Source organism: Topomyia yanbarensis, chromosome 3 (assembly GCF_030247195.1).
Source record: "Topomyia yanbarensis strain Yona2022 chromosome 3, ASM3024719v1, whole genome shotgun sequence".
Lineage (NCBI taxonomy): Eukaryota > Metazoa > Arthropoda > Insecta > Diptera > Culicidae > Topomyia > Topomyia yanbarensis.
Genome location: NC_080672.1, coordinates 97,057,482 through 97,079,671, shown reverse-complemented (window position 1 = coordinate 97,079,671; position 22,190 = coordinate 97,057,482). Strand labels below are relative to the sequence as shown.

The following is a 22,190-nucleotide window of genomic DNA, read 5'->3' as shown; positions in this document are numbered from 1 at the left end:
AAAGGACATACAATAACCATTGGGAAGATATCCATTGAAAATCTTTCTTGTTCAGAGCATTAAGAATCAACTGTGCAGTCGAAGTTTCGATATTTAAACGTAAATGTATGCTTACATACTTCTACATTAAAACTTTCGTTTTTTGATGGAAAAGGATAGGTTAATATTTAAAGTAAAATATCCGTTTGTAACCAAAAAACGCACTCAATGTTTGAAAGATGCGTTAATTATTGCATGACAATTTTTATTTGGAAGAACATATTCTGACCACTTGTCGGATTATCGGGGATGAATTTGCTAGACATTTTATACCAGTAACCTCGTATAATTTTTAACTAATGTTTTGATTAACAGTGTATTTTGCAGGGCTTCGACACCACGTGCCGCTAGTGATTTTAAAAAGAATTGTGAGAAGTTTTGATTTCGAGTGGCCCTTCTCTTCTCTGACAATGGTCCAACTAGCGGACGTCCAAGTAAAAAGCGGTCCAGCTAAAAAGTGTCCAACCAGCGAATCACGACTGTACTCTATTAACTATCACCCCAATCATAAACAAAGCAAATAAACATTTATGCGAAACAATTATACATTTATTGTTTTGATTATTAACTTTTTTTTTTGTTTTCATATATCAAATTTCAGGTCTTACCATGTAAACGTAGGCAGTCTGTGGATGAAACTTCCACAGAAGTAAGTGAACCCACAACTTCAACCCCATCTGTACGTCCAAAAGGTCAAAAAACCAGTAATCTGGAACAGCAAGCGCATGGAAGTGTTGCTCATGCGAGCTTGAAACTGGCTAGGACGGGTGAACTTTTAGTGGAGGCGTCAAAAGAAAAAGCCGCTTTGAACAGAGAAAGGACAATAGCAATAAACCGGTTGGTCAATCACTCTATCATGTCAGTGGACTTTTCTGTGTTGAGTGCTACCGCCAAAAAATATTATGAAATCGAACAAAAAAGAATTTTACAACAAACTCTAATCGATTCTGAACAACCTTTTTCTGAATCTGTTCAATCCACGGATGATATCAATGGTGAAGATTTTTATTCTGAAGATGCCTACATTGAGGAACTCATGGAAAGTGATGATGATTTGTAGGTTCCACTGTTTCGTTTTAGGCACGTCAAAGTTTGCTCGGAAATCTTGAGCATACTCGGAAAATATTTCAGTAATTATCAAACTGTACGATTATTAGCTTCATGTGAAGAATTCAACAAAGATGGCTCAAAGAATGGTATTGACACAAACGAGTTATTACTATCGCCAAAAACAGAAATAGCCAAAATAAATCTTCTAAAGCTTCAATGTATTCGATAACATATCAAATAGTTTCAATTTGAGTGTTTTATTACAAGACTTAGCATACATTCACATTAATAAATAAATCTAATCAATCGTGAATGTTACATAGATTATAGCAATATTGGTGTTATCACTTCTTATTTGAAAAAGTTGTTGATCATGCACAATCCCATACATCTCTCAATAACTACCTTAGAATAAGATGGTAGATTCCACATATGAACATGTTTTGTAAGATTGAGAAAAATCCTTTTTATTTGACACCCAATATACCTACACTGGTCAAGTTACGGTTGAGTTATTGAACAATTCAAAAAATCTAGCGAAGTTTCATGGTTTGAAAGCATTTACTAAAAATGCTATATCTCAGCCCCTCGGCCGAATTTTCACAACATTTGTTCATGAAAATTTTTGCAATGAACAGTACTTTCCAAAACATGCCTTTGGTTTATTGAAAAAAAAATTATTGACATTCGTTTTGTGTGGATTTTCTTCAAAATTAACCAAAAAAATATTTTTTTCGCCATGATTAAGAGGTTCTATAATTAATATAAGGATTTTTTGTAAGAAACTTTTAAATGGGATTTATTCTCTGAGGTCCACAGAAAAATGAAAAAATATATTAAAAATAATTGGGCTTTGAAAAAGTTGCGAATACCACTTATATACGACAATTTGCTAAAAATGACCATTTTTCATAAATCGCATTTGCGGAACCTCTAGATGATGTTTTAGAAACTTGATTTGTTCTACAAAAGTGCTTAAAATGTGCTTATCTTTCATTATAGGGTTGAGCACCATGACTTTTCGAACATCGATTTTTTTTGGGACAGCCTAATGCACAGACATGTGGACGCACATAGATGTAGATTCACATGCAGCTACATACAGATTGCGTTGCATATGCATCATGCAGATGTATGATGCATATGCAGGTTCACATCTGCATAGATGCACATGCAAATAACCACAGATATCTGTGCATCTGCATAGCAATTTGAATACACACAGATAAAGATGCAGTGGATTTGCATGTAAATTGCACACAGGTTCATGCACTGGACTGCATCTATTTAAAATAAGAATATATGACGGTTTTGGTGGCCTAAGAATTACTGGTACTCTGATGGAATTCATATTTCCAATTTCAGGAGAAATTAAATTCGTCTGTTGCATAGAACTTTCATTGGTTTCTGTTTTTGTAGTTAGCATATTCACAGCCAGGGATACCTAAGGCCTCCCTAGGGGAGAAAAGATTTCTCCTCCTCCATGACACCTCAGGTTTAATAAAAGAATCAGGCTTAAAAGGAAACATGTATAGAATTGTCCGAAAGCACTACCCAAGTAACCAATAAGCATTATAACGTAGCCTAATATCTGTTTTAAATCCACATATAAAGCTATCCTAAAAAGCCATGAAGCCCTACATACTTATAATGCTGATAATATGCCAGAAAAGGCGAAATATAGTGCTATTACTGTGCAGAGATTGACAGCTCGTTTCTGCAGTACTAATGCTATTATATAGCAAAAGCACACAAATGTCGAATTTGAAAGCCTTATATTGGCACTACTAATGCTATTGAAAAGCTTCAGTTGGTTGTCATTGTCCGCCATGTTTTTAAAACCATTTCTTATGTTTCCTTTCGGTATGATGAGCAAAAAGGAAAAAAAATAAAATATTCTGTTCAAAACCGTAATTGACTCTGTTCTAATGCATTGTAATGAATATCCTTAATGGGTTTTCGTTCTCACACGATATGAATGTTTACGTAAATTACCTTTAGTAAGTCTCGAACTGAGGAACCTTGCCCCGTCCTTCACGGTAAGTGCGCTGCGTTTGCTTCCTGGACCATATTGCATAGGTTCGATTGAAATGAAATATGCCGAATATAATCTTCAAGAAGAGTTGCATAACAAATAAACCCACAGCATTACAATAGCATTATATCAGCTTTTTATTTGCTTTATAATGGCATTAAATGCACTTGTAAAGCTTACATGCTTTAAAGATCCTTGAAGCATGTACGCGTTATATCAGCTTTATATACGCATATGGAGCAAGCTTTAATGCTATATGTCGGCTGTGCAGTTATGCATTATTGATGCTAATATAGAGCTTTATTGCGTTGTTAATGCTGTAATGGAGTTTCAATGCAACATTAGTGCAAATGTATAGCCAATATAGTGCAATGGCTTAATGCTTATGGTTACTTGGGTAGCTATTCTTCGAAAAAGCGTGTTCCTCCGGTTTGTTCCCGCGCAGCTTGCATGCAGAACATGAAGTTAGATAACGCGATCACACTCCGCAGAAAAGCCACTGTAAATTTGACGTGATGGTGTGTGTGTCCTGAGACAGTTATTGACCCTCGGCATAAACGGATGATCAGTTAGACCAGCGATGCCAACCTTCCAGTTTAAACTGGATTCTTCCAGTTTTTTTTACAACATCCAGTCAAACAGACAATCGGAAAAATCTTCCAGTTTTTTGAAATTTTAGCCAGTTTTTTTTAATATTCATTTATTTAGTTTTCTTTCTCACAAATTGTAACTCGATTCACAGAATTTTCAAGCAAGCGATGGGATGATGCAGAGTGCCGCAGAATAAGATTTAAATCCACCGTGACCTGAACTCTTTTTATACTACTTGTGAGTAAAACGGTACAAGAATGTACATTTTGATACGATTTCAAATGAATTTTACTCAAACATAAAGGTGGCAGTACATTGTGTCAAATATTTACATGAACATTTGTTGTATTCGCAGCTAGTTGCTATACTATCGTAAGAAAGGATTAAGCGCATTCTCAAGTTTAGTAAAGGGTCTTTAATTTACGATTTTGTGTAGATTGAAAATCTTCAAAACAGTAAAATTCGACTGGAACTATTAGAATTACATTCAAATTCAGATGTTTTAATATTTTTTAAAATTTGGACAACAATATCAAAAACTGACTCAAATTTTCAATAAAAGGTTTGGAACATACGTGTTTACTTAAAATTACGTTCATTGAATCGTTCACTTAAACAAAACAAGAGTATAGTAGGTTTTTTCGAGCATCCAGTTTTTTTCCAGTTTTTTTTTCTAGAAAGGTTCCAGTTTTTTTGAAAAAAATGTTGGCAACGCTGAGTTAGACGAACATTATCCAGGATCCAGTATCGATCGTTGCACGAAACCTTGTCTGCCTGTTCGAAGATATTTACATTTACTATTAATTCGTATATTTGCATGAACCCATGTTAATTAGCTCATAGCCGAGTAGCGTGCACTCAGGTTTCGATAAATTCATACACCAACCCGCTGATATGATATGTTTTATTGACAACTAGAAGAATTAATCTTGTATGGACATGTTGAGAAATTTATCTTTAAATCCGCCAGTGAGAATTATGTGCATAACGTTTAGATAATGTATTAAACTGTATTATAATGTATTAAGATTAAGTCTGTGTTGCTCATGTATGTAAGTGTACGTTTTCACTCCTTTTCTTCCCCCTTTACTTTTCATAAATGCTCTATCAAATCCGCTTGTAGTTGGTAATGAAGCGTAGCATTATGTACTTGGTCGTATTGCTCAAGAAAAGCCTGGAAGCCATCAGCAGAACCCATGTTGACAGTAACATCGCTATTACGACAGTTGAAAGGTACATCAGACTCGGATGCATCATTTCTCTGATCCTCGATGATCATGTTATGCAAAATAATGCATGCACGCATTATTGTTGCCAAATCTTCTTTCCGCCACAATCTAGCAGGGTTCTTCAAAATAGCGAACCGTGTCATTAAAACACCAAATGCACGCTCTACATATTTCCGGGCTGCTTCTTGCATTTTCGCGAAGTGCTGAAAATCTTTTAGGAAACAATAAACAGTCAGCTCATCGAACTGTTAACTCATTTTGATAATGAATTCCAAGTAATATGAGCAAGTTACCTTACGCTTTTGTCCAACTGGTGACGTAATCGTCTGAACCAATGTAGAAAGTGGAGGATAGATACCATCGGCTAGATAATATCCAGTAGTGTAGACCCTATCGTTTATGATGAATTCTACTTGAGGGTTCCTACCACTATATAAATCAGAGAACAGGGGCGATCGTTCTAACACATTCAGGTCGTTGTTGGATCCTGGCATACCGAAGAATGCATGCCAAATCCATAAATCTTGTGATGCCACTGCTTCTAAAATAATCGTCGGTTTTTTTCCTTTCCCTTTGTACTGACCAGCCCAGGCAGTGGGACAATTCTTCCACTCCCAGTGGCAACAATCAAGGGAACCCAAAATTCCAGGAAACCCGCGCATTTGGCCTTCATCCAATAAACGTTTTATGTCTTCGCTGTTTGGTGATCGCAAATACTGACTAGCAAAGCGGTCTACAATTGTATGACAGAATTCTAACATGCAGCTCCGAGCAGATGATTCTGACATTCGTGTATACTCATCTATAGCATCAGCTGGAGATCCGTAGGCTAACTGTCGAATTGCTGCAGTACATTTTTGTAACGTTGACAACCCAATTTTGCCAGTCGTATCTGCTCGCTGAACGAAATACACATTAGTGGATTTAACTTCGTTTACTATACGTGTAAAAGATTACGGTTCATTCGGAATCTTCTTCGAAAGTGTTCGTCTGTATACGTCGGGTCGACGCTGAAATAGTCGGACACCAAACGCTGAGCACCCTCTTGCGCTGAACGTTCGATATTGGGCCTTTTTCTTTCACGAGTTTTTCGTTCGCATTTATTCTTATTCTGATCCAGCGTTCGACTAATGCAGCCTGTGCCTGGTTCAACATTTGACTCATGAAATCCAGGTCATCATCACTAGAATCCGACAAAAGGCAGGAATAATCCATTGTGTTGACCGATATCACTATTTTCAATGTGTTACACGCTTAATTGTTCTAAGAAATGTCAATAACCGGTGTGGAGGTGGGTAACTAAATTGATGACCGTGATAGCAACGACCGGTGTGCAGAAGAAAGACTAAGCTAAAATGGCCACGCTGCCTGTAATCAAAATGGTCACCCGAGTAGCAACGCACCGGTACGGTTGCTCTAAGTGTGTTTGACTCAACTCGCCTGTGCTAATTGCTTCTAGGAACAAATGCAATTTGCGAATGCGATTTAAAGGCAATTTCAATGCTAAACAAATTTTCTGGCGGCTGAAATGGAAATGGACTTTTTTGCGTTTTTCAAGCATGGCGGTTCATGTTTGGCTTAAGCTTAAAATTGTTTTTTGAACAATTGGTGTGTTCTCACTTGTATTTTGTTTGCCTAGTGCACTTCATTTAGCCAACGAATGTAGGAAATTGTGGAATCGTGTATAAGTATAGTATAGTGTATCTCTGACCTAAAGTCTTAATGAACGTCAGATTGTGATAAGTTTTGGTGTGCAAACCAATTTCACCTTTGATTCTTCCTATAAGTTGGCGGTGATTACCTAGTATACTGGTAAGTATATGTGAGTAAATAATGAATCCGAAAATAAGTATTATATTATAATAATAATATGCGTTCCGTGGGCGATTTAAAGGCGGGTTGGGAGGCACAAAAATTACGGAGGCAAATCGCCCAATTTGCATTTGAAATAGCCCCCTAATTGCCAGCAATTTGCTGGCAAAATGAAGGGCATTTAGCGCATCCGAGTTGGCAAATAGCCCCCCGTTAGCCAGCAACTTCCCTTTTTTGACTGGGTGACGAATAGCGAAGACTGCATATCAAGAAGACTGGCAACTGTCCAGAATCTGGAAACAGTAACAGGTACTTCCCATAGTGATGCATACACACATATACACTTTTACATTAAGCTTCCTACCTTCCTCCAATAGAGGCGCTGTAACCTCTGTCGCTTCTCGTTTGTATGGGGGAAAGAAAGAGATATGTCTTCTTAATATGTAGTCTTCGCGAATAGTTAACTGCATCCACATCCCATGGATGTAAACCACATTCAACCTTGGCCATACCAATCAACCATTCGGCCAAACGATCTATCTTCAAGCCTGATGATGGACGATGCTGTTGGTGTAGAAGTCGAATATTGCTGATCATGGATGGTGCTTTCCGGAGCTTCATACAAACGAGACGCAGTACGGTCAGATCCACCTTTCGTCACACTATCCACTGGTTTGTATAGTTGCTTCAAATGGTACAGCATAGTTTTTTGGGAGCCATCATAACTAAAATTCAGCCACAGTATTACGCATGAATTAGTATGGTGAAGCCCGAATTCCGTGACAGTGTGTCCATCAATAAAAAAGCCAAAATAAAAACAAAATGTTGCTAATTCGATGATTAGCTAACATTTCTTATCCGCGAGAATGAATTAAATGCAGTATGACCTTGAATTTACTGAAAAAATGGAAGAAAAATCACTGAAATTTTCACGCACTTTTAGCCATTTTGCTAAGCGGAGGGCTACGTTTGACAGTTCGAAGCACTGGGATACAAGGTGATGACAAATACCAAACTACGCACAGAGCCTGTGGGGAACGAGGACGCACCCCGGAATATTTTTGCCCTTACCCTGTCAAGCGGGACACTAATAAGTGATAGAGTTGACTTTGTTTCCTTATAGCTATTCGTGGGAACAAAACGGAAAACAATAAGAACACTGTAGATATTAGTTCGGAGGAGATTGCGGTGGAAGAGAAGAAGGATTGCGCAAAAAAGCAAACTTGGGAAGCTGATGTGTCCTGCACTTCGTCCATTCTCAATTATCCAGCTCGAGACGAGGATGGGACGATGGCCAAGGAGAACACAGACCAGTCCAGCGGAGTAACCGGTGGGTCTGAAGGATCCGAGAATAAAACAAGTGGAACACGGGGAACTCGTCAGTTCAGCGGAGTGGCGAGAAAACGCTATGGGTGACTGCTGAGAAAGGACTACAAATCGGATAAAGCGCTAGAGTTGGCAAAATTTCCAATAAGGTAGGCATCAGGCAAGCGACAGCGTTCGACGGACATGGAGTCACCGAACAATAGTAGACGCAGGAAGGAACCTCAACCGAAAAAGATCAAGGGACAGGATCCTACAGAGATACTAAAAACTGAGCAGCGCCCAACCTTCAACGAAATGACTAAGTTGAACTCGATAGCCATCATTCCGGTAGGGTACCCTGCGAATTCCCTCAGCCATGGACAACTGAATACGAGATACACGTTTATAGGAAGTGCATATACAAACGTTGGTATCTCGAAATCGTCTGTGCCGATGAAGCGTCAAAGATTTCAAAACAGGCACCTCAGATCGGGGATTTTCCCGTTAGTATCAGATCCGATAGGATCAGCCTCCGCCTGGTGCAGAATCAGAACGACAATTTCAAACACGGTCCTCAAAACGGTAGAGCTCCTGTTGGCGGTAGATGAGGCTTTAGTGAAACTGATAACCTCTCAACTCAACCAGCTGATCTACGTACATATTAGGAAAAGCTAGAATACGCCAGTTTAAGAGTTCCCAGGTCTTCGCCAAACGTGGAAGTTCTAGGCAAATATGAATTAAAAACGTGCATTCCTTGTTTTGACGTGTCTTTGTTTTTACCTTTTTTAAGGATTTTTATGAACGTGTCCGCTAGAAAACAGACAGAGAAAGAATGACCGGAACGGTGAGAATGAAGAAACGGTGAAAATTCCTTTTTCTTTTTATTGGAAACACCGAGAGGCTGGATACTATTGAGAATTTGTGATGACATCATCACAGTTCCTCGATGGCGGAGTGGTTAACGCACCCAACTAGAGACTGGGAGATCGCAGGTTCGATTCCTGCTTGAGGACATATCTTTTCTCGGTGTTTCCAATAAAAATGTGAATTTTCACCGTTTCTTCATTATCACCGTTCCGGTCATTCTTTCTTTGTCTGTTTTACAGTGGACACGTTCATAAAAACTAAAAATCCTGTGGGTGACCCAACTCGGAATACTTCACGACAGACTTGTGATAATAGCAAGCCTGCAGCAAAGGTAACGAGTGGATCTTACTCCCCGTTCTTTTCGACTGTTCCAGATGTGAACAGGATACACACCAATTTGTTTTCCCTATTTCTCTGTATTTTTGCATGGTGAGTTTATTGGCTTCTATGGCGAACATTGTGTGCCTATGCTCCGACACACTTGATTCGTCTGAAATGGGCCAACTCTTTGTCTTTTCCGTTATCTGAGCGCTGCATAACGTGAGGTCCAGTACCTCGCTCATAACTGGGTTCATAAATGATATTTAGGTTCAACTCCCTTAACATTGGCATCATTTGACGAACGGTATTCTAGTAGGTACTACCCCTTATTGTGTTATGCGCATTGTTTATGCTTCTACAATACTTTATGAGGATATCGATTTTAGAAGGTTGTGCTGTATCCGTATCGCCAGGGAAGTAAGCAGGTGCGATCACAATCTGCTGCTTGCCCCTAGCCGTCTCCACTGTTATGGCGGCGACGTCTCGCTGAATGAATCCTGTAATTGGAGAAACCTTTTTGCTGCGTTTATCAGAACTGCAGCTGTAGGAATTGGCTGTGGTCTTTCGAATATACCAACTTGTGAGCTGAGGTATTTAGTATTTATTTCCCTACGACTCTTATATAAGAGCGATGTCTAAACGCAAGGACGCTTGTTGCACCTTTTGCGTGGTGAAGGTTCACTTGGATGCACCAAAATTTTGCTAATTGTTTTGGCTATTAGGTTTTACACCAACCAACATAACCCCGCAAAATGAGCCGGATGAACTTCGTTTGACAATTCTCGGTGGTTTGTTTACATGAGAGTTACGCGAGTTCGAATGTAACAGATGAGCACCCGTTGCACTCGCACTCACGCAATTGCCAAAGTAAACAAACCACCGAAAATTGTCAAACGTGAACTTCATTCATCATGAGTTCATTCGTGTCGTCATCTTATAGAACTCTATTATCAGGTTCAATACTTCGTCTCCTTTATTTTGCCCATGGCTAGTCACAGGCTCTGTGCTGCTCGACGTTCCAATGGTATTCTTTGGCGCAGTATTTGTTTTGGCACTTGCCGTTTGCTCACCTTCTCTGCGCTTGTATGTCAGTTCTCAGTGGTTTAAATATGACAGGCGACAATGATATATAGATGTTGAAATTTTTAATAATTCTACCGCCTTTTATGTATACTACTGAAAACTTTACCGGCGTTTTTCTCGAAACTACTCGTTTAGCTGGTCGAAATTGTATCTCGAAATAATAAGTTTTGACCGTTCTGAAAATTTTCACAGCATAATCGAAATTGCTTTCATCAGCGTCGTATTTATAGGATTTTAGGTTCTTATTGTGTAATTTTTTAAGGAACAATTTTGTGTCGATTTTTATGCCATTTCGCAAAAAAAAACTCGAATAAAATCCTACATACGTCGCTTGCTATCGTTCTAAGGAATCGAAAAAAACTTTGGTTTTAAGCTCAAGGTAAAAAAAAACGACGATAAATTTACGACCGCGGCGCTTGTGAGAAAATGTTGCACAGTCGTCATCTTGTGACAATATTGCTTGAATTGTTTCCCCCGCAACTAAACTTATAACTTATAAACCCCATTTTACAAGATATCGATTCAAGTTCTTGTCGCTTAAATTTTTTTCAGAAATATGCCTATTTTTTCGTTGTCTACTCTTTAATTTTGAACGCTATTTGTTACTTAGTGATTTGGTTGTGATCTGTGAGGTGCAAAATGTATTTGGCGAAAATGGTTGCGTGTTGCGTTCACATTTTCCTCATCTGAGGGAATAGTGGAGAAAATTTAAAAAAAAAACAAGAAATCTGCTGTCGCTTCTTCTCTTAGCTGATGATGTTTTGATGGGCAGGTAACCGTTACATCGATAGATTTTTCCGAAATCTCGACAAACATATGATTACGGTTTAAAAGCCAACTGTCAAAATCTACTTTTAATGGAAATTCCGGAGAAACCGTTACTAGCTGAGCACAGTTCACAACAGTTTATGAAAGAGAAAACTTTTCTCTTTGGTTTACTATCAACATCTGTGATTGGCATGTAACATTTTGTCCGGAATTTCCATTCAAAGTGGATTATGACAGTTGGCTTTTAGGCCGTAATCATATGTTTGTCGAGAAATGTAAGATTTTTTTAAACAATTTTGGGACACATACCGGACGTTTTCTTTCTATGGCCCCTACATGCTGCAGCCTCATCCTATATACCCCTTGTCAATTTAGAACATTTCCGAGCGCAGCCAATTTTGGCAGTGAGCCATCAAAAAGTTCAACAAACGTAAATAGAAATCGCACCGACATCGACGATCATTGAAAGTCGTCATCAAAAGACAGCGAAACAGAGATGCCACATATGCTGTCAAATAACTAACTTATGAGCTCATATGAAGGAGTGAAAACAAGTTTTTTTTACCTATCATTCCCTCTTGTTCTAACCAATGGGAGTCCAACTGACGCTGACAGTGCTAATAAAATCTCTTTCGCCCGCATTCGGACACATTAGTGAGCGAAGATTCGCCTTTGTCGAGCTGTCAGTCAGAGATGCCAGATTTGCAGACAAGTCTGCAAATTCGCAGACTTTTAATTTAAGCTGCAGATTTTTTGGATGACGCAGATATTTGCAGATTTTCTAGTTTGATTGCAGATATTTGCAGATTTTTATATTTTGTTGCAGATATTTGCAGATTTTTGAATATAAAGGCTTTTGGTTACACTAGCTTTCCTGACATTTTTTGTTCTTCCCAGACTTTTGTTATTATTATTGCAGACATTTGAAAAAAGTACCTGGCATCTCTGCTGTCAGTCCAAGAAGTTCTGTCTGTTCGCAATTTTCACTCACGTCGTCGTCATCGGCGCTTATCGGAGTTATTTATTTGTAGAAAAATCCGTATTTTCTGTATCTTTTCGCGCAAGTGCTTGTGGTTCTGGTAGGGAGAGGTGATTTTCCTACAACCGACTAATCATTCTCAAGTGCAAGTACGGTTTTTTTGATAGCAAAATCAGACGTCGCTATCGCAAACGACACGTAAACTTGGAAAAGGCGTTTCACGTCATTTTCATCGCGGTGCTAGTCCATCAGTCACCGATGGGCTGTACGGGACAGTGGTAGAAAAAAGGTTCGTGAAAAGTTCAGTATAGTTTCCGTGTGAGTGGAAGAAGAACATTAAATATTAAGGATTTTTCAGTTTTCAACTCAAACTGTTGAGGTTGCAATTTCCGGCGTTTGTTGATTTCACATCTGTAAGTAGCCATGCTATCATGAAGTTCTTTGCTGACTGACAGCGCATATTAGTACAATATGGAACCAATTAGTGGTACTCACTATACTCTGAAGTACAGGTTTCAATGATACCAACAGTTTATTTTGGAAACGATGAATAATATTGAAATTTATTTTTTTTATATATTAAACATTGCAAAACAAGCAAATGAAATATACCTACTTTAAAATTTTTGTGTTTTCTGATGTTAGGAGATGAATATTTTTATTGAATGCGTACTTGCTTACAGGGTTACCAGCAAAATTCAAGGAAAGTCAATTTGAAAACAAAATATTTGGCGTTTTCAAATAGTCCCAAAACTTGAAAATTGAAATAATATGGGGTTGTATTTGGAATCATGGTAATGGATGTTACGTCCCTGGTCGTTATTCCATTCTTGTGTGAATTGCTGAGAGTATTTGACATAATGAGCCTAACATTTGATAATATTAACGAGACAAGATGCTTTCGGGCTAGAAGCCGAAGGAATCCATTAAATATGTACGTTTGTCACATAATTGCACAACTTTTGCAATACTGGGAAACTTAATAATCGAGATTCATTAGCTTATTGAACTCAACAGGAACCATGATAATCAGAATAGCCTGGATCATTTCTTCAACGTTCCGTACGATAACTTATAGCGTTTTCGTTTTTTCTAGGTGCTACACCGGTGTAGTGCAAAGAAAGAGATAGACTGATTACACTCAAGTTTGAATGAGTGTAGCACCGACTACACCGGTGTAGTGCACTGTCAAAACGAAAATGCCATTAAGTTCTCGAGAACAAGGAAATATTTATGTTGCTTACATTTTAATATCAAATTCTATACCGTTTACTCTACACACAGGCAAAACATATAGCGATTTTCACAATATCGTATATTTTTCAGCCACCGGAAGAACGTATAGGGGGAAGTGGACCAATTCGGACCCCCAGCTGTTTCTCAGCTATATATCATTTTCATGGCTGTCATGTAACTCTGTTCTATCTTACAAAATTTTTCGGTTCTCAATTTTCGTGGGCGTCCGCTAGGGCAAATGTTTTTTCGGATCGCTATTTTTTGAAAAATGTGTAAACCAAAAAACAAGATTTTTGTTGGGCAACAACGATTAATTAATCCATGTTAATGCATTATGGCGATTTTGGATCTGCCGGATAGCTTTTACTACAAAGTTTTATATATCAATGAGAACTCTTCATTTCACAATTCGAAATTAACTGAAAATTAAATAGGAATGACTTAGGCCAATATAGGAATCTATTTCTATTGCAAATAAGAAATGGGTGGTCCGAAGTGGAACAGGGTTGGGGTAATTCGGACCTTTCATGTTTTTTTTGCACAGAGCCGTTTATACACAATACGCTCAAAGAACGGAAAAACTCGCCTCAGAAAAAATGTGCGCAGCTGATCAGGCTTTCAGGAAAAAAATATTTTTGAATCGGCTGACACTTTCCAGTTCTATAGCTCATAAACCCTTACTAGTTCCAAATTGGCCCAGTTCCGTTTATGAATCATAAGATTATCATATGAAACGGCGATTATTTTGGCAAATCGCTATAATTTAATTTTCTATAAGACATCGTCGATTTTCCATAAGACAATATTATACATTCTCTTATTCATATGAGAAACATAAGATGCTCGTATGAAATTCAAACAACCGGTATACGCAATACCTTATAAAATTTTAAGATAATCGTAGAAGTGGATGGGTTTAATATTATGAAAAAATAGTTTCGTTTTCTACGCGTAATTACAAATTTTACTCGTTTTGCCTGAGTGTATAATTTGTGTATCAAGCAGTTATTGACGCAGCCATAAATTTCGCCCTAAAATTTCTTGACAAAAACCGTGAAACGTCAAATTATTACATTTTTAGTACAGATCGGCGGCGAGAAAACCCACAAGCAATTTTTTGAGGGAGGACGTGGCAGACACCCGTGTGCAGAGGAGGACAACAACACTGTCTTGGACCAGTTTCACTGGAACAGAAGGCGACAGCCTGTAACCGTTCTTGGTCTCTGAGCACAAAAAAATAAACCGTGAAGCAGTGAAAGCAGGAGCGTTTTTCAGAGCATTAGAGCGAGAAAAAAGGTTTTGGATGGAAAATTCGCCGCCATCTTGACGTGTGAGTCCGTCGCTCCGTGCGTTTTAGCTACGAAAATTCGGGTATTTTGTGTGGGTCGACCGTTTTTCGTTCGGTTCGGTTCCGTCGCGGCTTGTCCTGTATTCTATTCTAGTGGTTAGTGGTGCAGTCGGAAGGCCTGGACCGGAAATTCTCGTCAAACGGCTGCTATCGACATTGGGTTGCGGCGTGTGACGTGAATGAATCAGCCGAGCATTTTGTCCAGCAGAAAAGTACGTTTTCTCCGGAGGAAGAAGAAAAACTGTGTAAGTGCTAGTGCGGTGGACATCGGCAGGTTACGATGGCCCCAAAAGCTGCGGGTGCGGTTCCTGGAATGGTGTATTGTACGACTAAAGCGTTGATTTGTGGATTTATCGGGCAAGTCGGGTCAGATGGGAATAACGATTGTGCAATTGAATATTCCTGAATGAAAAAACGACAGCTATCAATCAGAAAAAGGGATGTTAGGTGCGACGTCACGGGAAGAACGTCTAGGCAACTGGCAACGAGTTTGGCTGGAAGATGGGGAAATTGCAAGTTCGCACAGTCTATGCTGATTCACTGCTTTCTCATTTGAAATCTGTAAAACACGTCTGCAGAGAAGTGGAGGGACGGGGTGCAGGAGCCTCGTCATCGTTTACTTGAACGGCGGCGAAACTACGGAAAGTTCCGATCAGTGTTGCCAGAATTGCTTATATGATTCATACGGGGCGATTGGTTCAACATAGATCGTTTCCCATGTGATCTATAAACAACGTTTTTATACAGCTAGAAATTTGAATCTCAGCCAGATTTACTCTCAAAGCAATTATGGCTTAAAACTGCGGCTATTCCTTTCCGTTTGACAACCAACAGTTATCAGTATCATTTGTAATTACAAATAGCATAGCCCTTAGCAATTGGAATGGATTCTAGTGGAGAAGTGCTGCCGCCCAGCTAACGGTGACCAACGAAGTTCCGATACAATACAATCTTCATTTTCAAATATTGAAAACAAAAAATTATCAATTCAAACAGTTTTAGATTGGACATTACCGCTCAGCAATGACATTAGGGACCATTCGAAAAATACGTAATGCTTTTAGTGGGTTATATCTATCAGTGTGACATAACCACCTATTTTGGCCAAAACAAGTTCTTTAGGCACCATTAAAAAATTAACGGCTTCTGTGCGTGGTGAGTGGGTTTAGAGGGGCAGAGGATATGACCATATGTTACAATATGAGGGGAAGTAAACAAAAACGAGACGTTAATATGTTTTATCGAAAAACTTTTTTCGTTAATGTGAGATTGTGGGAGGACAATACCAATATTTCTCGAGTACTTTATCAAATCGACCTACACTTATAAAAATCCAAAGGTTAATCCTATTTCTAGAGCTGTTTTTCATTACACCATCTAACATTAACGTTAACCGTATAAACTATGTATGCACACACATGAGTTATATGTGCATAATGTTATTGAATCGTCTTCTATGCGACTTATAGTTACGAAATCTGAATGTAAGATTAATATTTATTGAAAATACATTAGGTTTATTTACCAACAAAATAAAACAAACCAAAGAATAAGTTATTTAAACTTACTTTTGAGTTGTGCGTCGCTTTCGCACTTATTAGTGTTGTCAAAAACAAAACGAGAGATTCGACTCAGTCGAGTACTGGTGCAATATATATTTTTGGGCTTTTAGAATATACTCAAAATTAGATAAATTCAACCTAAATTTAAATACATTGAACTCAAGGTTGGGTATAAAAAATCCATCAATGAGTTGTGATTTTTGCCGTGATCCAAACGGAAACCACTTTCAACGCGGTTTACCTAATTTTACCTTATTCCATCATACCCCAAAATTGAGTCAAAAGAACTTAATTTTAGGTAGTTTTTCGTATGCGTGTCTATGCCACCGCTAATTGCAATAATCCATGTGTAAAATTAATAGACAATGTTTACAGTTTTATCAGTGTACCTAACAATTTGGTCCTTAACTCTTTGTATAATATTTTTATTTTTAGAGAAGTTTATTTGAAAAATACTCGAGAATTGTGACAATGGGGAACCCCTAGCGATGATTGTGTAGGACCACTAAGTAGGGTGGCCATATAGGGTGAGTAAAAACCCAGGACATTCGAAAGCGAACTCCCAGTAACTTGTCGCTCGAACATACCTGATGAAATTTCTGTCGGTCTGACCGGCAGAGATCTGCCAGAATGTAACAATTCGATTAGCGAACACTTCTTCAGATATACAGAATACAATATGTTATTGTCAAAAACATGAAATAAAAATATTTCCCTAACCTAGCTTTGGGGGTTTGGCGGTATTGCATTCATCAAACATATTGCTACAGAACCTCCGACCAACAATTGGGTCATTAAGCTATATACAGTTTTCCATTCCATTCGATAAATTTTAGGTCCAATATACATAATATAACATAATTTCAAAAAAAAAATCATACGTAAAAACGAATTTTTTTGTTTTTTTTTTAAATAAATCTTATATAAACTTGGCAACCATACATAGGAAAACTGCGGTTGTTTACATCTGGCCCATCAAGACAACTTCCAAAATGAAAAAAAAAAAACTATTCATTGTATGGTGTTTATGTCAAATAAAAATAACCCTGCGGGAAAACCGGGAAAACATGTGTTCATTTTTTCTGACAGGGCATCATTTGAAATTCGAAACGTCAAATCCTTCTGATAGTGTCAAATCCAGACTATCAATTAATTTCTTTATTTTAAATTTAAATTTTATTTTCACGTTTCCTGAGTTGGAAAAATACATTGTTGCAATCACGAAAATCAGCTTTATCGATATATGTAATAAAAAAGAATTTTTTTTTTTCTCATTTAATGACCCAATTGCTTTAAGATGGTTATTGCACTACGCCTCGATAGTGGTGCATCGAGGAGACCGAGAGGGCTTATGTGCCTTTTTATGTATTTTTTTCCTGCACCTGCGCATACTAATGTTCAACCACTAGTCTGTGTTCGGTGGCGTGGCCGACTGGCGGGTCGACGTGGATTGACTTTTGCTGTGTGCCGTGTTTGCAAATATTGTTCCACAGTGGGGGCCAAGGTATAGGTACAAACGTACAAGCACTCGTGACGTTCACGATAACACAAACCTGGCCACAAACGCGACCATGCAGTTGCAATCATTTACACATACTTACGCCCGCGATTTCGCCAACATGAAAACACCCCGGAAGTTAAGTGAACGTAGCACATATAAACTAGAGGTGTGCGCCGATGCATTTTTAATCGGCGGCGGCGTAAGCGATATATTTGGCCGGCGGCGGCGTCACGCCGTTGGACCCTATCGGAGGCGGCGCGCCGGCGCGTGTCGGCGTGACGAATATTGACGCCTATGTAACTAAAAAAAATTCTTGGCAGTACAATTCCTTTCCCAAATTTTCGGTTTCTCTTGTAACAGACTTCGCAGCACATACAAACAGATGTTACAGCTTGAAGAAAATTCTAAAAAAATCATCGCCCACGATGTACTACCGACATCTGTTGAACACATTGCACGAAATGTAATTCTTGCAACCAGATCAAATAATTTTTTTCAACTGAAGCTCCAAAAATGCACACCCTGCTTGCCAAATGCAAGATAATAAATGAAAATAGGAATTTTTTTACAGTTGTAAAATTTGAAGAACGAAATAGAATAATTGTCGATGTCGCATCCTACGTCTTCGCATGAAATAATGATTGCAATGGACAAATTTAAAGAATGCAGAGTAACGACTGTATTTCAATGACCCACAAAAATTATTTATTGTTCTATATTTGAAAAATTAAGCAACGGTAAAACAGTTTTTGTTTTGCTTGAGGAAATTAATTCTTGTCGTTTCATTGTTTCTATTTAGTTTTCTTTGCCGTCTCTCTTTTAGAATCCCGCAGATATCAGGTACCCTAACACGAGGCGTTATTAATGGCATTACTGCGCAGAAATATCACTTAATGATCGTGTAAGGACACCTTTCAAGGTAGACATATTACTTTATTTTCCAGGCTGACGTTTACTTTTACTTGTAAGTACAAAATCGCCGCGATGATAATAATTCCATGAGTTGATGTTTTAGCTCCTGTTGGATTGAAACTGATCACTAAACAAGCCTGATTGAAAATGGTCTGAGCGTATCCTTAGTTTTCTTAGCACCTGCACCCCGCCAATTTCTCCAGCAGTTCCGGGGACCAACAAATTCTAATCCATTGCATACATCTAGTTAGATTCGATACACCGAATCAATTAAATTACTAGCATCCTATTATGTGCTTACTCACCGATTGGCATCGTGTTGTAACTTAAGAAATGATTGTAACCAACTCCCGCCTTGAGCAGTTCAGCAAGAATGAATTTCACATTTCGGGTCCATTTTTTTTGTTTTGGTTTGCATGAGATTAAAAAGACGGTAACGTTTTCGGGTGGGTGCGGAAACTAAGTAACGCATTTAGCTATGTGTCAAATTCTCTTCACTAACGCCACGCTCGCTGATATGGCGCATTTTTTGTAATTTAAATCGACCGTTTTTTCTACTAGTGATGAAAATGCATCTCGTGTTACGTCTTATTTGTCTGTGATGCAACTGACACTGAAAATCTTTCCTGAGTGGGGCTAGATCACACGATGAATAATTTATTGTCCGTTTCATCTGTAGATAGACTTTTGTGCACATTTTTAAAGCAGCAAAATAATTCTCACGTTAAACTGCATGGGGGACAGCAAATAAACCGAACATCTTACGCACAATCCTAGAGAGGGCGTTAAATGTTGTTTTTGTTAGCCACCGCAACAACCAAGCTATGGTACATGCGGTGTGAGCATATTTTCGTGTGACAAAATTATATTTCTGTGAGTATTTGGGTGTAAAATTCGCAATATAAGACCAGAAATCTTACCCTCTACATCGCCACATCAGTACAGCAGCATCGCGAAAAGTCAAGATCACTCTGCCCAACTATTTCAAAATAGATCACTTGTCAATCAATAATAAAAAAAACCTCGTATTGAAAATAATTTTTGTGTTTTCAGAAACTAGTTCACGCAAAAAATGGCATTATACTCAAATGTTTAGCAGGTGGTTGTGCCTGAATATGTTTAATATTTTTATGATTCTAGTTCATAACTTGATGATACATTGAATTGTATTAAATTTATTGACTAAAAAAGTCAAGAACTGAACGATCTGCAACGATTTTCGTAAATTCTCGTCGTGTTATCGTCAGAGGCGACGCGTGGTTCCACTGTCAACCCGTTCAATATTTTACAAAGGTCCTGGAAACGTCACAATCATCTCTAATTGGGGGTTTTTAGATCAGCTAATTATTTCTCGTTTATATTTTCTGACGGTACTCGGGTGGGCTCGACAAAATTATCGATTCCATCCAATGTCTAACGAATAGGACCAATGAAAGATGTTCGGGTTTTTCTGTACGTGAGAGCTGAGCAAAACAAATTTGTTGTCAAAAACCCACCGATAATTGTCAAACAAACGTCTGGTAGAATGCTTAAAGGACCAAAAAGTACACTAAGAAAATATATTCGTAAATCTGCTACGAATATATTTCGTTCAGAAAACTTTCGTAAAATATACGAATTTTTCGTACATATGATGAATCATTGGTATTTATACGGAAACGATTTTATTTTCATCACAAGTTTTTTGTAAAAACCACGAAACGACTTTCGTTATCTTATTACATTTCATTATTCAAACGAATTGTTTGATAAAATACACGAATGCCTTTATAATATTTACGAGCATCTTTCGTAATAAGAACGATTTTTTCCGAAGGATCTCCACAATAAATATGCGCCAAAAATTCATATCGCTGAACGAATTTATTGGTAAAACTGCTAAAAACATATTGGATGCTTCCAATTCGTGAACTAATAAAAAGCACGGTGACTTGATGAACGAAATTTTTCGTAATTTTAAATATTTAGTGTAAATTGTACGAAATTCAAAGAAGAAAACGAAACTACGACGAATTTTGTGATGACATATCATAGTGTGATATGAATTATCTTGGAATGTAGAATCTTTTGTACCACACACCAAGAAATAATCGTCAAATTTTGTATAAGAAAAATTGAAATATTTGTCAACCGGTTAAAAGTCATCCCTCGATTCTTTCAAATGGGGTAGAAATTTGAATGTTCTTCACGCAATTCATTGAATCCAGAAAAAAATTGCTCGTGAAATATTGTAAGCACGAGATATTTAACATAAACCCGTTCATTTTTTCAATAGAACACAAGATAATTCGAATAATTCCTGGTTTGAGTTTATGTCCATTTTACACTCTCAGTAGATAAGTTTTCAACATATAAATGCAAAGAGCACACAGTTCTTCGAAGCAAAAGTAGACGGTTCTTTATTATCGTTGAACCAACGCAATCCATACCCAAAACCAATATACCCCAAGTGCAGCGACATTTCTTCAGGCTACCCAAGAAAGCGTTCACGTTCAACCGACTGTTTTGAACGTACGACAACACGCACTCAAAAATTATAAATTGCTCTCGTTTGCACACAACACACTCATATGGACATCGCACCAATGCGCCCTGGTTCAATATTTGACTTGAACCGGTGCAAAAGGAAAATCAGTATAAAAAGCCGTCGCGGTCGCCCATGTCATTCACGGTGCTGTTACAGCCGTTGCTCATGTAGCTGCTGAAAGCATGCGGTGAGAGTACGAGATGCGTGCATGTTTGAGGTTGAACCGGTCATGAGTAGACAGAGTTTTTTTGAAATGTACTCACTTGGTATGCTAAGTTGGTTTATCGTTTGGATCAAATTGTCGAACGTCAAGGTTTGGAGATTATTAATTTCATTTAAATTAATTTGTGTGCTGCTGCTGTTAATGTTCGGGTTGTCAGATTTTGCTTACCTGTTCAATGAACAGGTTGAACGTACCGACGCGTCGCCTCTGGTTATCGTGATATTTTAGTCTTGAGCTCACCGTCGGATTTTTTACAGAGTCACGTGTCTTATAGTTTTCTTAATTATTTCACGGACATGAATTGTGGCTAGGTAATGTATTTTTGGTGCTCAGCGCAGTTTCATTTAATTCCGAACATTACACTAAATCTTATCAAAAGAATAACAGGGTTACAGGTCCTAGTAGTTTGCTTATATCTAATACTCGCACCTATGAGACTTGTTGCTTGCAGTTGTACACAATAGCTCGCATAGAAATTTCAAAAACAAAAAGCAGAGCGAAAAATGCTTGAATAATAGTCTGCGTTCCTTGTAATTGTTTGCGTAAGTATATTAAGATTATGTGGAAAATTAATTACTTCATGAACTATATCATGTTTCACGAGCACGACTGTCATGAATCGGTTAAAGAAGGTTCCAGTGAAATTGATTACGTGCAATGATTAAGATCAGGTACATAATCGTAAATTTCATTCACGTGCACGAATGTTGAATTGTAACTCGCAACTATAACCAGCTGACGAAGCACGAATGGATCCATGAATTATATTCCGAGTGTCGTGCGATGACTTTCGAGAAAATAT

General features: G+C 38.0%; 2 protein-coding genes and 1 non-coding gene across 6 annotated transcripts in view; 2 read left to right on the top strand and 1 right to left on the bottom strand.

Annotated features, from left to right (window-relative positions):
- LOC131687988 (high affinity cationic amino acid transporter 1-like) overlaps positions 1-22,190 on the bottom strand; it is a 400,280-nt gene that overhangs the window by 156,510 nt on the left and 221,580 nt on the right. The window lies entirely within an intron of this gene.
- On the top strand, positions 9,002-9,074 carry Trnas-aga (transfer RNA serine (anticodon AGA)). The gene has a single exon. It is a non-coding gene; the product is annotated as a tRNA-Ser (tRNA).
- The window catches only part of LOC131687994 (ADP-ribosylation factor 1), a 28,801-nt gene continuing 18,676 nt past the window's right edge, over positions 12,066-22,190 (top strand). Inside the window, exons 1-2 of one of the 4 annotated variants that reach the window (XM_058972117.1) lie at positions 12,066-12,368; positions 12,438-12,492. The gene's annotated coding sequence lies outside the window, so the exon portion shown is untranslated. Of the gene's footprint in view, positions 12,493-14,597; positions 14,909-22,190 lie in introns of those variants that run through there. The other 3 variants (XM_058972116.1, XM_058972114.1, XM_058972113.1) reach the window with 3 other exon arrangements.